Genomic DNA, 18334 nt, shown 5'->3' with positions numbered 1-18334 from the left:
CTCCGACTGAGACAATATAATAGTAGCTTCGTTTTCCAGCTCATCTAACTTCACAGGATAAAGGCCACATATGGCATTGAAGAAAAAGCATAGTCGAGTTATGGCTAACCTAACTTTGTTAGGCAAAATGTCTCGTATGGCCACGACTAATAATTGTTGCATCAAGACGTGACAATCGTGAGACTTTAACCCTACCAACTTAAGATCCTTCAACTGCACAAGGCTCTTAATATTTGAAGAGTATCCTTGTGGGACTTTGACCAGGTGTAGACACTGAAAAAAACTCATCTTCTCCTTTCTGGACAAAGTATGACAAGCTAGAGGCAAGTATATTTTTTTACCATCAGACCTTGGATGCAAATGTGATTGTATACCCATCTCAGCTAGATCTTGACGAGTATTCAAACCATCTTTCGTCTTGCCTTGAATGTTAAGGAGCGTCCCAATGATACTATCACATACATTTTTCTCCACATGCATAACATCAATACAATGTCTAACATCTAGATCAGACTAGTACGAAAGATAAAAAAAATCGACCTCTTCTTCCATATGCAAGTCTTAATTTTTTCTTCTTTTGGTCTTTCCAAATATAGTATTCAGGTGTTGAACCTGTTGGAAGACTTGGTCACCAGTTAACGGTATCGGCGCAGTTTCATGCCCTTGACTTCCATTAAATGCTTTTTTCAATCGCCTGTAAGGGTGATGAGGTTTCAGAAAACATCGATGCCTTGCGTACACTGTTTTTGTACCATGTTTGAGTTGCAAGTAGCTTGTGTCTTCTTCATAGATGGGGCATGCACGATGGCCCTTAACATTGTAACCGCTCAAATTCTCATATGCTGGAAAGTTATTAATGGTACAAAAGAGCATTGCACGCATTTAAAAAGTCTCATTCTGAAATCCATTAAACACTAAAACCCTCTCGTCCCACAACTTTGTCAAGTCTTCAATCAACGAAGTTAGATAAACATCAATGTCATTTCCTGGCTGTCTTGGGCCCGATATCATCATAGACAACATCATGTATTTTTGCTTCATGCACAACCAAGGAGGCAAATTGTAAATTACTAGCAGAACTGGCCATGAACTGTGTTGCGTGCTTAAACTGCCATATGGATTCATTCCATCACTAGCTAGTCTAAGCCTAAGATTTATTGCCTCTTTGTCGAAATTTGGATACAAACGATCTATGTTCATCCACTGGGAGGAATCAGCCAGATGACGGATCATTCCATCGCAGTTTCTCCCATTTGAATGCCATGTAAGGTCTTTTGCATAGTCTACATTAGCAAACAGACGCTTAAACCTTGAAATGATCGGAACACCACAACACCTTCCCTGGGGAGGCCTTCTTTGAGTTTTCGTCACTACAACACTTGTCATCATCCTTGACTTTGTACCGTGATACCCCACACCTAGGGCATTTCGACATTTCTAGAAATTTATGTCTGTACAATATGCAATCATTCGGGCAAGCATGAATCTTCTGATACTCCATACCTATCGGACATAGTATCTTCTTCGCCTGATAGTAACTTTTAGGCAAATTGTTATCCTCTGGAAGCATATCGTGCACAACTTGAAGCAATGAACTAAAGCTTTTGTCACTCCACCCATATCTTGCCTTAACATTAACCAGACTTAACACCACCGACAACAGCGTCAAGGAATTCTTACACCCCAGATACAAAGGCTTCTTTGAATCAGTTTACAATGTATGATACATATAAGCATGTGCTTGCTGAAAAGAGTCTTATCCAAGATCACGAATCATATCCTCTAAGCGATCTCCCATTTCTACATCAAATGGTTTAGATTGAAACCCCCTCTGCATCTCTGTCAATTCACCATGCCATATCCATGTGGTGTAATTCTTCTTAATCCCATCACACAAAAGATGGTCCCGTATGTCGTCCAACATTTATCGTCTCCCGTTCAAACAATTGATGCAAGGACAAAAATATTTTTCGTCCTCATCCGATCAACTTCTTTCGGAGGCAAATTGCAAGAACTGATCAATGCCTTCCTCATATGCAGGGCTAATATGACTTTCATTCATCCAACTTCGATCCATCTGAATAATAACTCTGTGATACTCACAAAGTCATTCCATGCATCAAAATCTCACTTTTTCATTATAGGTGTGGCCCTATCCCATTCAAGAAGACATTTTTTTATGGTAGCTTCATACGTCAAGGTTAAGTCTCTTATGTTAAATCTGACAAAATTTCAGCAGCATTTCGCATTGGTCTCGAAGTACACGACATGAAATCGGTGAGATTAATTCCCCGATAATCAAGTATGCACTCAGAGAACAACTAGAAATGCATTAATTGTACTGAACTTTCATCAAATTTAACAAAGAAAACTTAACCTTAACGCATGAATCTACCATAAAAATATGAGTCTCCCTAAACCGTCCAAACAGACAATTCAAGATTCAATACAACGATTAATGCAAACTATCCGCAAGAATCACTGTATTGAATCTCAAATGAGAATCTAAGGTTCACTCATGATAAACATTAACTATATGCACAACAATAGTCATTAATCACATAAAGCAACGTAAAAAAGGACTGTAACATAAACCAGGCCAAGAAAAGTACCTGTGATAATGTTCAGTATTAATAGTCTCCAACAACGAATACCGTCAATGATGAGGCAAACAACAAAATGATAAGGGTCTATGAGCTTATGCTGCAGCAAATTTTCCAACGTTGCTTCGACTAAATTTTATTGTTCTCCCATAGTTGGGTGTTGCGACTTTTCCATCAAACCCAACAATATAGTAGCAACCTTGGATGAGAGGATAAACAAACCTAGATATGAGCTCCACAACCACCGTAGAGTCACATTCACTTGTTTATTCCATTCTAGTTCAAAGGTTCCTATGATTGGAAAATTTGATGTTTTTCTCTTATCTATATGTTAGTCATTTCTATAGAAACATACTGAACCCTTATTTTATAAACTCATTCCCTTTCAGATTGGATCTCTGCAAGGGTTATTACCCAGATTTCTAATCCGCCTCAATATCATGCAACGGGCTTTCCTCATTGGGAACCTCCACCACAAGGATTTCTGAAAGTTAATGTGGGTGCAGCTTGCATCAATTCTTAGAATGTATTCAGCTAGGGAGCTTGTGTTAGGCAACAATGGCGAGTTCATTTTGGCTAATACAGGTTCACAAAATCCTTGTCTTAGTGTTTGGAAGGTCAAACTTTAGGCCTTTTGTATACTATCTAGTGGGCTATTTTTTGGGATATGACTCATGTTATTTTTTATATAGATTTTAAAGGGGTAATGGATACAATTAGTGACCCTAAAGCTAATATTTCCAAGCTTGGGTCTATTGTTTTTTAGTGTAGATCCCTACAATTAGCCAAGTTCAATGCGTACAAACTAGACAATTCTTTATTGGCATAAATAATAATTCCCTCTAACTAACAAAATTTGTAGCAGTCCAACAGTTCAAATTAAATTGGCACATAGCCAATGGAAGAAAATAGTGAAGGTTACAAGCATTACTCTACTGATGGTGGCGGTGTAACTGGTGTTGCAGGTTATATATTTTTTTTACATTTAACTTTAACACAAGGCTTACCTTTGCTTTTGAAGTAGAGACTGGTTGTGGCTAGGCTTCTACTGATGTTGGCTTGTACTGAGGAACAGTTGGTTACAATTCTGCAGTACGAACACAAAATCAGAAAAAACTCTTCAAAGTCATTTTATGTTTACCAACTTGGCCAATGAAAGAGTCTAGGAGACTAGCAAGACAAAACACACAGAATACAACTTGTCATCACAATGAACTGTGAGGCTAATAATTAAAACCATAAACCAAATAAAACACCAAAATTTCAAAAAAGATTTCAACATGGGCTTTGTCGATTTCGTACATATACCTTGGGCAATGGACATGTGTTAAAATGCTTACCAGAGACAATGCAGTAATTTAATTACGTTGAAGGACTAAGTTAATAATGTTGGCCAGAATACATCAAGTAAAAACAAATAAAACTGGCATATTCTATTTACTAGGGCTATAACTATAACATCTTGGACTTGCCAAAATACATCAATCATTATTTACTTGATAATGCTGGTTTTTCAATTAAAGGGAGCAAATATTTGAATTCACCAAAATAGATGTCTATTCCTTGAAGTTAGAAAGAATTGAACGCACCTCAAGAAAAATATCAGCACTAGACAATTGCAAGGAAATAAGCGGGATTCTTAGTAGGATTAATAATGCCTTTTTAAAGACACTTTGAACTTTTGGAGATGATATTGCCACTTCAAACAGCTCTTTAAACACTGGATCAGAGCTATCAGTTTGAGAACATAATGAACAAAATTTTAATTGCATTTTAATTGTACCTTAATTTTTTAGATTAGTAGGTAATATAATTAGAAAAGCTAACAATTACAGCTAGTTATAGAAATAAATCAATATCGATATAGCTAATAATCTCGACAATAAAAAACAATTAAGATACAATCAGAATTTTTCTTATTAGAGAAAGATTTCTTAACCTTGAAAAGAAGAAACACAAATGAAACTTGAAATTTCCTTCCATCAGCATAACATTTTTCTAACTAAGAATCCCAGACTGGCATACTAGTAATAAGTATTTTTCTAACTTTGCCTTGTTTACAAGCATTGTCCTCTTATGAATACAACCACTAAATCAACAGGAATCTGAGCTGAACAACAAAGAACAAAAATTGCTTCATTTGTATCATATAGCTGAGAGCCAAGAAGGGCCAGTCAAGGAAGCTTTGGTAATGGTAGACTTTGGTTCAAGATGAGAAAGAAGAAGAGTAGGATTGATTTTGGGATTAATGATACCAGACTTAGCATGAGTGCACATAGGGTTGACATTTGGAGGTCTGTCCAATGAAGAATCAATATTGAGAGAAGCTAGGCTGGTATTTGGGTGTTGATCGGTGCTGAGATTTTTAACAATATGGGTGGGATTTGGGTTCTAAATAGTATTTGTGGGATTTGGGTTTTGAATAGGTTTGGTGGGTGGGATAAATAAATTTTCAGGGCTAATAAATGGAGAAGCAGTTTGTGGGAAAGGTAGAGGAGGGGAAAAAGAAGGTAATGAAATAATGTTACTAGGTACATGGATGTTGGAATTGGTCTGAGAACTGGGTAAAACAATATGAGTGGAAGGAGGTTCAGGTAAGTTGGGGGTAATTAAGGAAGGTTCAGGCAAGAGAGTTGCATATGGAAATTTATCTTCATTAAAAATCGCATCCTTGGAGATGTAGATTCTGCCATCAGTAACTAGGCACTTGTAGCCTTTATGAGAGGGGGAATAACCCAAGAAGACACATTCCTGATATTTGAATTGGAACTTGTGCTTGTTCTATGGTCTAAGAAAAGGGAAACATGAGCAACCAAACACCCTAAGAAATGAATAATCAGGAAGTTTGTTGAACAGTTTCTGATAGGGAGCCCCATTGTCAATAGCTGAAGATGGTAACCTGTTGATCAAGTAAATGCTGGAAATTGAGGCATGATCTCAGTAGTGTAGTGGCAGTTTGGCCTAAGAAAGAAGAGTGAGACCAAGCTCCACTATGTTCCTGTGCTTGTGTTCAACTACACCATTTTGATGGTGAGTTTGAGGACAAATGAGCCTATGCTGAATACCATTTTGGGTTAAGAACTTAGTAAAGGGTTTGAACTCCCCTCCCCAATCAGATTGCACAGCCTTAATGGTAGACTTAAACTGATTAAAAACCATTTTTTTTAAAAGTTTAACAGTCTCTAAGGTGTCAGAATTATTTTTGAGTAAATAGGACCAAGTAAACCTGGTATGAACATCCACAAAAGCCACATAATATCTGAAACCCGAGGGGGATGCAAAGGGTGCAAGACCCCACAGACTTTGAAAACAACCTCAAAGGGTGCAAGACACTGGTTCATTCCATCAAGTGATCTTAAAGAAAAAGATCAAAGCCTGTGAGCTTCTGAAAAGGAATTAGAGTTAAATAAACTTCTTTTGCAATAGGATAAAGAAGAGATAAACAAAACTTTGTTAGATGTACAAATGTCTTTGGTTTCATTGGAAAATAATTTAAGGCAATTTGACAATGCGAAGGACAGACACGAAGCCTTCAAAAGTTAAACAAATGACTTGTTAGTTTTGGAAGTGAAAATAAATGAACAAATTGATGTTGTATGATCTCAAAAGTTGGAGATAGTAGCAGAGGAAGATAAGCTGAAAGTAGAGAAAGCAAAGTTTGAAGCTCAGTGGGAGCTTCTTCATGAAAAGAAAGAAGAGCTGTGGAAAGAAGCAGAATACATAGTAGAGGAAAACAAGGCAGTTTCAGAAATTCGGGTGCAATTTTCTTATTTGATTCACTTTATGTACTAGGACTCCTAATATGACATTCCATAATCCTAATAGTATTGTCAAAATCCCATCATTACGAATTTTAATTATATAGTTAATAATAAAATATATCATCAACATTGCCAAAGAGAAAGATGGGAAAAAGTAGCGAATAGAATTTGTAGTGAAATGGCATGGGATAGTGGGCCTAGGGAAATTATCAACATCCAGGGGAGAGATGCATGGCTAAGAGCTGATCAATAAGAGATTTCATAGGATGAGAATTCCCTATTTCCACCTTGAGGGCAAGGTGGAATTTCAAGGGGGAAGTATTGTCAGGATGTATAATGTGAAGGGTTGAATAAGGACAGCTGTTAGTTAGTTAGTCCATAAGTTATTAAGTGAGAATAGTTAGTTAGTTAGTGAGTTAGAGGATTTTGGTTAGATAAATAAGGAAATAAGCTTGGGGAGGGTATTAGACAAATCTGATTAGGGAGTGGGAGCAAAGATCCTTAGTTTGCAATTCTCAATACCCTCCAAATCATGCTGACTACAGATAAACCCTTTCCTTTCATTGTTCCTCTAATTATAAATATTGCTTTAAGTAGAGATATGGTCCTAATCTCTTAGATAGACTATCACATCCTAAGCCTAGGAGTACCACTAAAGACAAACCTTAAGGCAATCCTTACTTCTGATATAGTTTTATTTGATTTTTAGTGAATTCAATTTATAGTAACAACTAACAAGGTTTCAGGCTAGCCCATCCAAAACAAAATGGGATAAAATGGACTGATATAAACAAAAACCATTGATTTATCACTTGATTAATTGTTGTTACATTGAAACTGGCATCTTCTTGTAATCTTCAGTATCTATCTATCCATCCCATGTGGTGGCATCAAAGTCTCTGCAACTGGCAGAAACACACATCTTCTTGTAACAATAGTCACAGAACAAATTTCAGCAATGGCAGCCCATGTGGTGGCATCTTCTTGCAATTTTCAGTATCTATCTATCCATCCAGAGACTTTGCAGAAAATCAAAGAAAGAACAAGGCTCTCAATGTAGAATCCTAAGGTCATGTCATGTAAGAATATTCTTATGTATTTGTTCAACAACATCCTATCCATCTTAATTCAATACAATTTTCACCTTTTACTTCTCACTATTTCGAAACACTCAATATCTCTTCAAAATTTATTATCCTTTTCTTATAACTTAGCATATATCTATTATTAATTACTTGTAAATGAAGACGTGGACTAGTTCTTGGGTTTTCCAATTTTGGTTTCATTAGATTTCTTAACAAAATTTAGGTAGTAATGACCTAACAAAGGATAAACATATGGATGCCGAATCCAAAAAATAAATAAATGAAGTTTTCAATGAATAAATTTAAAATTCCCAATTAAAAGGTCCTTATAATTATAAACATCGAAATCCAACATGAAGTAAAAGAGTTATTCTATTCTCTCTAACTCACGTCTGAACAGGAAGTCAAATACAAAGCACACATGTTAAACTACAAGTCAATGTGCTATCCTCAATAGGAGAGCATGGTATAGAGGGCATACAAATCATAATTATAATTTTACTAAAATGTATCTACACGCCCCCACGAAGTCTAAGCAAAAAGGGCAATAAAGAATTCAGTATATCAATTACTAAATTTCCAACATGAATTTCATTCAAAAATCAAAATATCAGCATGACAATACTCATTGCATCCGATAAAGGTACCTATGCATATAAAATTTAGCAAAAACATGTCCAGCCTTTCTTTTAAATACAAGAAAAAAACATTTAAAAAAAGGATATCTATATATGTATTTTCAAGTGTATTCAAACCACTCATCTCTCATAGTTAGGTTGGCATACAAAACAGAATCGACCAATATTTCATTCAAAACCAGTATTTAAAGAAATAATAAGAGACAAGGAAAGGAGAATAAAGATTGAATTCTATCCCTTCGATGTAAAATTTGAGAATCATTTAAATTCCTCGAAACTGTATTGAAAAAAATAATGTATATATCCCATCTTCTGAGACATAACCTACATGAGTAAGGTTTTCTTAAGGTACTTTATCATCTCTAAAGCCATATAATTGGGCAGCTCTACAGCATAAATTACAGTCAATGGCCTATGACTCCTCGTTGACAATTGTGAGGGTTTTGCGATTTCCCGAACCATGCAACGACTCAAGGAAGAAGTGGTTCGACAATTCCAAAGTGGGTTGCTATGCCCTTTTCTTACTCAAGGTTCAGTAAATCACTAGAAGCCACTAACACTAACAGCTATCTCTGGGAGTTACAATGTTACATTGTTTGAATTGTTACAGCTATAAAAAGTTGAAGAGAAAACTTACAGAATCAAAAGTGCTACAAACTCGCGAACCCACGAACTCACGAACCCACCAACCAAGAGCCAAGACTATGTCTAAAACCTATGAAACAACAAACTCATGAACCCGATGTTAACATTCTAAAGGGACAAAGGTTAAAACAACATGAAGGTTTGAGCACCCACGTACCTAAATCATGGCAGTGATGAACCCGAACTCGTGGAGCAGCACACGAACCTCAATGGCAGGTTGAGTGAGGAGGAGAGACAGGTCTTTTGAGCTTGAGTGATGAGGAAGAAAGGGAGAAAAAGAGAAAGGTTTTTGTTAACTGATCGCGTGGGGGGAAAATGGATTTTGGGGTTTTAACTTATGAATAACACAACATCGGTTTCTTTAACAAAACCGATGCTAACTTTACAATGTTAACATCCGTTTTTCAGTAACCGATGTTAACATTCTAAAGTTAACATTAGTTTTTCAATAACTGATGTTAAGATATTAAATTTAACATCGGTTTTTTAGTAACCGATGTTAAGATATTAATGTTAACATCGGGTTTTGGAAAAATCGACGTTAACATCAACTAGTTAACATCGGTTTTTCCAAAACCGATGTTAATTAAGTCAACTTATTTATGAAAATGCCATCGTGCTTTTCTTAACATCAGTTTTTTAAAAAATCGATCTTAATCTTGCGATGTTAAATCAATAAATTGTAGTAGTGACATGAGTATAAGAAATTCATGACTTTCTAAAGTTTTTGCAGGCTGAATTGTTAATAGTGTCCGTGTGACACCCTCTACCCCGACATACATATAAATAAGAAAAATATATAAAAATGCGGAATTAACAAAAATGATTTTATTCAATTAACATAAAAGAGCTCATGTGATAAAAGGGTCACATTCGCTTTAATATTACCAAATAAAACTTATTAAAAACATATCCGACTCACAACAAGGCCGTCAAAGTTTACAAAAAGAATTTTTGTTAAATTAGTGAGGTAAAATAAAATAAAATAAAATAACATCATGCAATTAAAATAAAAACTCATCCCAAATGTCACATCCTATTAGAGCATTGTGTCCCAGCGTCCTCTGGCACGAGGTTCTTTAAAGTCATTCACCTAGACATCTGCTCCCACGAACACAAGGTTTGAGATCATCACAGGATCCAAACAAAAATAGCACACAGGGAGTGAATTATCACATTACTAAAAAATACAAATAAACAAATAGGTAATCAAAATAAATTATGAAAGTATTAATAACATAACTCAATTTAATACAATATATGTCATTTCACCACTTTATCATTTAAAATTCATTTTTCAATCACCAATCACATTACACATGAATCACACACTTGAGTCAGGACGTAATAACACTCATTAATTTCATAATAAACAATTAGCAAGTGTTATGCAACAATTATACTAAGACTCAAGCTTATATGTAATATGCTACCATTGTTATACCCTAATTTCGTCCGGGGACCATCTATTTGGTGGGATACGACCTTCGCTTGACCACTTCAAGGTACTTGACACACATCGTAGGGCAATCCGTGAAGTTCCGCGACATGTCAAGAGTCGAAAGGAAGCGTTAATGCACAATCCGTAAAGTTCCATAACATTCCAGAAGCCAAAGAGGGAACGGTTGTGTAATCCGTAAGGTTTCGTGACATTACGGAAAGAAAACAAATATCGTTACGTAATTCATAAAGTTCCATAACATTATAGAAAAAGAATCAGCAAAAAAAGAAGGGGCGGGTGTATTTAGTAAACAAGGGTGTGCAAATAACAATCAGGCGCACTTGGGCCTTCCAGGATGTTCCAATAGAAGGCGGTGCCTTCTGGTGGAAGCAACCCAGCTCGCCTGGGCGGCAACCACCTCCCTCTTTCCCCTATAAATAGGGGAAGGAGGGAAAAACAAATTCGCTCAACCCTCCTGATATCTGAGATTCACTTAAAATTAGTGAGAAAAATTGTTTCCGTGAAGAAAATCCAAGCCGAGGCGCTTCCGTAACGCTTCCGAGACGTTTCCGTGGGCGATTTTGCGAAGGTTTTCCACCATTCTTCATTGTTCTTCGTTCGCTCTTCGTCGTTCTTCGGTCTTCAACCGGTAAGTTCCCGAAATCGAACCTTTCAATTCATTCTATATGCCCTTAGTGGTCCCCACTTGTTTCGCGAGCTTTTATTTTTATTTCGTTTGCTTTCCGTACCCCCTTTTGACGTGTTTTAATCATTTATTTAAGTCATTTTCTCGCCTAATAAAAAAAATTTTCCACCAATCATTTGAATTGTAACATCTTTTAATTTCTGTTAGAATAAAATCTGACCGATCTTTCACGCCGTAACCATGTTTAAAAACCAAAAAGAGGCAAAATAATAATATAATAATAAAAAATATCTTTAAATAAAATAATAATACAAAAATCAATCGGACATTTTTCTTTGGAGATTTTCTTTCTTAATCAAATTGACTAATAACCAAAGTAAAACCAAGGCTAAAATCAACTCGTAAAATCAAACTTTTTGTCATCACCAAAAAATCATTTTTGAGGTCCAACGCCTTGAAATGGTCTTCTTTGCTTTTATCAAACGTAGATATAACTTTGTCACCTCTTTCAAAAGACCAAGAGATCATTAATGGTCCAATGCCTTAATGTTTTCTCTTCTTTCAAAAGAATTGAAAGATCGTTTAATGGTCCAATGCCTTAAATGACCTTTTATTCAATCAAAATATATTTTGCAAAAAAAGATAAAAACAACTTAACCAATGTTTAGTTCTCAAAGAACTACGCAGGTCTAATTTCCTTATCACAATTGAGGAATACGTAGGAGCAAGGGAAACACCCTTGTCGACCACAAAAAGATAAAAAATACAAAAGGCATAAAAAGACATAAAAACGTAAAAGGGAAAATAAAACAAATTGAAGTCATGTTTGCACACTCGATCAAAGGCTGCCGTCCCTTGTGACGAATGCGTGGGGTGCTAATACCTTCCTCGTGCGTAAATATAACTCCCGAACCTTTCACACTTAAAGTTCGTAGACCACACCTTTCCGGTTTTTGCGACGTTTTCCTCGAATAAATGTTGGTGGCGACTCCGCACATTTTCCTCCCTTGGAAGACGCACCCGTGAGCCCCGTGTCGCCCTCCTGCCGAAGGGTAGGTTGCGACAGTTGGCGACTCCACTGGAGACTATTGTTAGAGTTAGGCCAATCAATCAGTGTGCTTTGCTTACTATGACTTCCCTTTTGTTCTTTTTCTTTGTCTTTTTTTCTTATGTTCTTGTATATATAAACTTTTTTGATGCTTTTAATGTGTTTTAAAATGTATGCATGAGGTAAATATTTATTCATTTGATGCACACAAACACCAAATGCTTTGCTTACTATGACTTCCCTACTTCCACAATATGTTCTTCGAAGAGGATGATACCTCTAGAGACCATCAAGAGAGATAGGACCACCTTGGGAGTTATCATTAAAAAGCCTTTTGGTTCCTCTCGTGTAGGTCCCTAAAATAGGGGCACGGAGCAAACACGCTGCGTGCCATTTTAAACACTGCCATGCATGTAGTCCTAAATGTCATGTACGCCTTTGCTTGTAACTATTTGTGGATATTGTCGTACTATGTGCATCCCCGTGTTATGGTTTTGCGCGTCTACATCATGTCGTTACTCACGCGTTGTATGTTGGTCTCGTCTTTTGTCATGGGAAGCCGGAAGAACCATATCACCTTCTTAAACCGCACATATGGGGCACTGCACCCCCAAATGCGCAAGTAAGAAGAGATAATTTTTCGGGCCCTTGTGTCCGTAAATGCATTCATATCATGCTGATACATATTGTTCCTGCATTTGTCCGTTATCATATTCCAGCATCACATTTTGCATGAGTCATTGCATCATCATGCATATGCGTTCAACATACTTTTTGTTCTACAAACTGCATACCTTTTGTTTTCATGTTCGCTCATGCGTGATCCTTGCATTTTCCTCTACAAAACAAAAACAAAAAGGGAAGCATGAAAATTCATGATGCATTCTTAGTTGCATATATTCGGTACCATGAGCCAACCATGTTGGGATCATAAACCCGTTTCACTTAAAAACAAAATGATTGAACATGGTACCTAATGCATGGTTAACTAGGAAATGATGTTTCTTCGGGCATCTCAATTTCATAATTACATTTTCCATGCATAGGTTAAAGTATGCCCGAGTCATTCATCCCTATGAAATGTTGTTGAAGTATTGGCGATCAGAATTGCCATTCCTTGGATTATAGGGTTGAACCAAGCTCATGCTTTTACGAAAAGGTTCATCAAGTCAAGTTGAAATATGGAAGTAACCATCTTGCAAAAATTGGGGCAAAAGATGGATCCAGTTACATCACTGCTTCGTCTACTGCCAAACACATTTAAGATTGTTGATGACCTTGTTACTTCCAGATTCACCTTGACAAAGATGTCATGGACCATGTTGAAAATCTAAATTGATTCAACCCCATGTCCTGCATAAAAATTCGCAGTACTGTGCATCATTCGCATACATCCGTGCTTTTCATTGGTTGCATTGCTCGTTGCATTCTTTCCTTGAAAAAAAAAGGAACTTAATCATTGTTATCAAAAAGAAAAGAACACGCTTTACGACACCCTTACCAAACCCATGCTAGAGCTAGAGTAATGGGTGAAGTAGAGGAGGTGCAAGAGCAGATGAAGGCCGACATGGAGGCCATGAAAGAGCAAATGGCCACAATGATGAAGGCCATGATGAGCATGAAGAAGATAATGGAAGCCAATGCGGTTGCAGTTGCCGCTACCAGGGTTGTTGCTAAGGTGAACCTGATGCCCCCATCTGATCTCAACCAAATGAATCATCCAACCCCAGATATGGTGGGCAAAGATTTGGGAAGTACGGACGACCCCATGATGTGCAAATTCAAAATGAGCACGCCTTCCCGCCATATGGCTTGCCTCCCAACTATACGCCACCCAATGTGGCGTACACTCCCAATGAGAATGTCAATAACTCCACTCCTATACCCATTGAGAGCCAAATACCTCAAACTGATCATGCACATGTTTCTTAAACCGTGGGGGAGACACATGAAATTCCCCACCACAATCTAGCCAACTTCGAGCCTTGCCTCGGATATGCCACTGAAGGGCAAGCAGTTGGTGGTATTCCCCACCTCAGTATCACCCACAACTACACCTCTTGCATTCCACAACAAGTAAAAACCCTCATGCTATGGCAGAAATGGGAAAGTTGGATCTTCTAGAGGAAAGGCTCAAGGCCATTGAAGGAGGTGAAGATTATGCCTTTGCTAACCTAGAAGAGTCGTTCCTAGTACCCAATAACATCACCCCTCCCATGTTCAAGGTGCTGGACTTTGACAAGTACAAGGAGACTACTTGCCCGAAGAACCATCTAAAGATGTATTGTCGGAAGATGGGGGCATACGCAAAAGATGAGGAATTGCTGATACATTCCTTCCAAGAAAGTCTTACTAGGGTAGCTGTTACCTTGTACACTAACTTGGAACCTTCCCGAGTCCATTCTTGGAAGGACCTAATGGTTGCCTTCGTTAGGTAGTGTCAGTATAATGGCTTCGGATAGAATGCAACTATAGAACATAAGCAAAATGAGGGCACGGATCTTTCAAAGAATACGCCCAAAGGTGGAGGGATCTGGCAGCCTAAGTGTTTTCCTCAATGACGAAGAAAGAAATAATAACAATGATAGTAGACATATTACTAGTGTTCTATTATGGAAAATGGTGGGTTACACACCTTCAAGCTTTGCGGATTTGGTCTTCGCTGGCGAAATGATCGAAGTGGGTCTAAAAAGAGGCAAATCTGATCATCATGCTTTGATAAATGCAAAAAAAACTGGGGCAAATGAAGAGGGTGAGAATGAAGGAGAAACCCATGCTGCGACTGCCGTTCCTACATGGCCAAGTTTCCCACCAACCCAACAATGTCATTACTCATCCAATAACAACCCTTCTCCTTACCCACCACCCAGTTATCCACAAAGGCCATCCTTAAATCAACCACAAAACCCACATACCACACAACCAATGCCCAAACACCACCTTTAGCGAAAACCAAAAAGGAATTTTGCAGTAAAAAGCCTGTAGGATTCACCCCAAATTCCGGTGTCATATGCTAACTTGATCCCATATCTACTCGATAATTTAATTGTATGCATAACCCCAACCAAGGTTCCTCAACCTCCATTTCTCTGAGGATACGACTCGAACGCAACATGTGCATATCATGGAGGAATTATGGGACATTCCATTGAGCACTGTAGGGCTTTGAAGCATAAGGTGCAAAGTCTAATTGATGCGAGCTGGCTAGAATTTGAGGAGAATCGCTTGTGAATCCTAACATTAACAAACGACACCACACATGGGGCAATTTTGAAAGCTGTTGTTAGATCTCTCTAATGACTCATCAGGATTTTTGAGTTTATGCCATTATTGTAAACCATAGTTACAATGCTAAATAAAATGGATAAATTTGACATCTTTGTCCCTCATCCTCTCGTAATTACATCTTTGCTTCCACTAGAATGTGGGTGCAAGCCAATGGTTTGTTTGCTCAAGCGACCTGCGCTCCTGAGTTTGGACTTCCAAGACCGTTCAATCAAAAATTACTCGTGCTACACATTTGGTGAGGATGTCGTGAACGGCGAGTAAAGCAAAAAAAAAAAGTTCAAAAATAAAAGAAAAATAAAGCATTTGATTGACTGTTTTTTCAAGTAAAAATATAGACATTCATGTGACCTCATTTTATCATTCCTAGAGAAGTGAGTTATCAAGAATAGGAGTCATTTGACTTAATCCATCAACTGAAAAATCCTTCAACTGTTTCTCGTCCTTGAAAGTCCTTTTTGAGAATCAGTCGCTTTTTTCATTCTTCCTTGCTACAAGGTTGTGAAAACAAGACAACGATTGATACCTCAAAGCCCTACACTGGGGCAATGAGGGGCACCATGCATAAACCTCGAGCAAACCTAGGGGCAGATTTGAAGTTCTCACCCAATAGGTTCCCTGCTACAAGGTCATGACGAAAGACAATGATTGGTACCTCAAAGCCTTACACTGGGGCAATGAGGGGCACCGTGCATGAGCCTCAAGTAAACCTAGGGGCAGATTAGAAGTTCTCACCCAATAGGTTGCCAGCTACAAGGTCATGACGAAAGATAACAATTGGTACCTCAAAGCCTTACACCGGGGCAATGAGGGGCATCGTGCATGAGCCTCAAGTAAACCTAGGGGCAGATTAGAAGTTTTCACCCAATAGGTTCCTAGCTACAAGGTCATGATGAAAGATAACAATTGGTACCTCAAAGCCTTACGCTGGGGCAATGAGGGGCATCGTGCATGAGCCTCAAGTGAACATAGGGGCAGATCAAAAGTTCTCACCCGTCGATGTTTTTAAATAAAAAAAGAGGACAAACCCTGGAATTTCATTGGATTGATTAAACGTCAAACGACTCCATTGCCGTCACTCCAAAATGGTCAAGTGACTAAATCAAACAGAACATACACTCTGAGGGAGTTCCCGGAGAGATTTGCAAAAGATAACATAAGGTTGCATGAATTATCACCTCTTTCAAAAGGACAGTCAATCTGTGTTTTCCAAAAAAAAAATTAAATCAAAATCAAAATCACAAAATAGGGAAAGAATGTCATGAACATTGTACAACTTTCCATTACATTGCATTGTTTCGTATGAAGTCCGCATTTACCAAATTACATGGCAAAGGTTGCATGCATCTGCATCCCTAAAAATCATGTTAACTGCATAGATTACCTACATCTAATGTCTAATCTTTTGAATTTGGGATCACCGACCCTCTCGATGAGTCCATCTCTTGCTTTCTCATAAGGGTGGACCCTTGGGTACTAGTACCCTCACCCTTAGAGGGCTACACACCCTCGCCATCAGAGGACAGCACGCCCTCACCTTCAGATGACTACACGTCCTCACCTTTAGAGGGCTACACGTCTACGCCTTTAGAGGGCTGCATGCCCTCGCCTTAAAAGGACTACACGTCCTCGCCATTAGAGGGCTGCACGCCTTCACCTTCCAAGGACTACATGTCCTCTCCTTCAAAGGGCTACATGCCCTCACCTTCAAAGGGCTACATGCCCTCACCTTCAGAGGACTATAGGTCCTCGCCATCAAGAAGGCTGCACGCCCTCACCTTCAGAGGACTACATGTCCTCGCCATCAGAGGGCTGCACGCCCTCACCTTTAGAGGCCTACACGTCCTGGCCATCAAAGGACTAGACGTCCTCGCCATCAGAGGGCTACACGTCCTCACCTTCAGAGGACTGCACGTCCTCACTTTCAAAGGACTACACGTCCTCCCTTTTAGAGGGATACACGCCCTCGCCTTCAAAGGACTTCACGTCCTCGCCTTCAGAGGACTACATGTCCTCGCCTTCAGAGGACTACACGTCCTCACCTTCAGCGGACTACATGTCCTCACCTTTAGATGACTACACGTCCTCTCCTTCAGAGGGCTACATGCCCTCACTTTCAGAGGACTAAACGTCCTCGCCTTCAAAGGACTACACGTCCACGCCATTAGAGGGCTGCACGCCCTCACCTTCAGAGGACTACACGTCCTCACCATCAGAGGGCTACACACCCTCACCTTCAGAGGATTGCACGTCTTCACCTTCAAAGGACTACATGTCCTCACCTTCAGAGGGTTACACGCCCTCGCCTTCAGAGGACTACACGTCCTCACCTTTAGAGGGCTGCACGCCCTCACCTTTAGAGGATTACACGACCTCGCCATCATAGGGCTGCATGCCTTCACCTTAAGTGGGTTACACGCCCTCGCCTTCAGAGGACTACACGTTTTCACCTTCAGAGGACTGCACGTCCTCACCTTCAGAGGACTGCACATCCTCACCATCTGAGCACTGCAAGCCCTCGCCTTCAGAGGGCTACACGTCCTCGCCTTCAGAGGACTACATGTCCTCAGCTTGAGAGGACTACACGTCCTCGCCATCAAAGGGCTGCATGCCCTCATCTTCAGAGGACTACACGTTTTCACCTTCAGAGGACTGCACGTTCTCACCTTTAGAGGACTGCACGTCCTCACCATCAGAGGGTTGCAAGCCCTCGCCTTCAGAGGGCTACACGTCCTCGCCTTCAGAGGACTGCACGTCTTCACCTTCAGAGGACTGCACGTCCTCACCATCAGAGGGCTGCAAGCCCTCGCCTTCAGAGGGCTACACGTCCTCGCCTTCAGAGGACTACATATCCTCAGCTTCAGAGGACTACACGTCCTCGCCATCAAAGAGCTGCATGCCCTCATCTTCAGAGGACTACACGTCCTCGCCATCAAAGGGCTGCACGCCCTCACCTTCAGAGGGTTACACGCCCTCGCCTTTAGAGGACTACACGTCCTCACCTTCAGAGGACTGCATGTCCTCACCTTCAAAGGGCTACACGCCCTCGCCTTCAAAGGGCGACACGTCCTCAACTTCAGAGGGTTGCACGCCCTCGCCTTTAAAGGGCTACGTGTTCGTATTTTCAGTGTGCTCCATATCCACAACTTAAGAGAATTTAAGGTCCTCTACCCTTAATGCTT

Source organism: Glycine max, chromosome 18 (assembly GCF_000004515.6).
Source record: "Glycine max cultivar Williams 82 chromosome 18, Glycine_max_v4.0, whole genome shotgun sequence".
Lineage (NCBI taxonomy): Eukaryota > Viridiplantae > Streptophyta > Magnoliopsida > Fabales > Fabaceae > Glycine > Glycine max.
Note: the sequence above shows the minus strand (reverse complement) of the source record.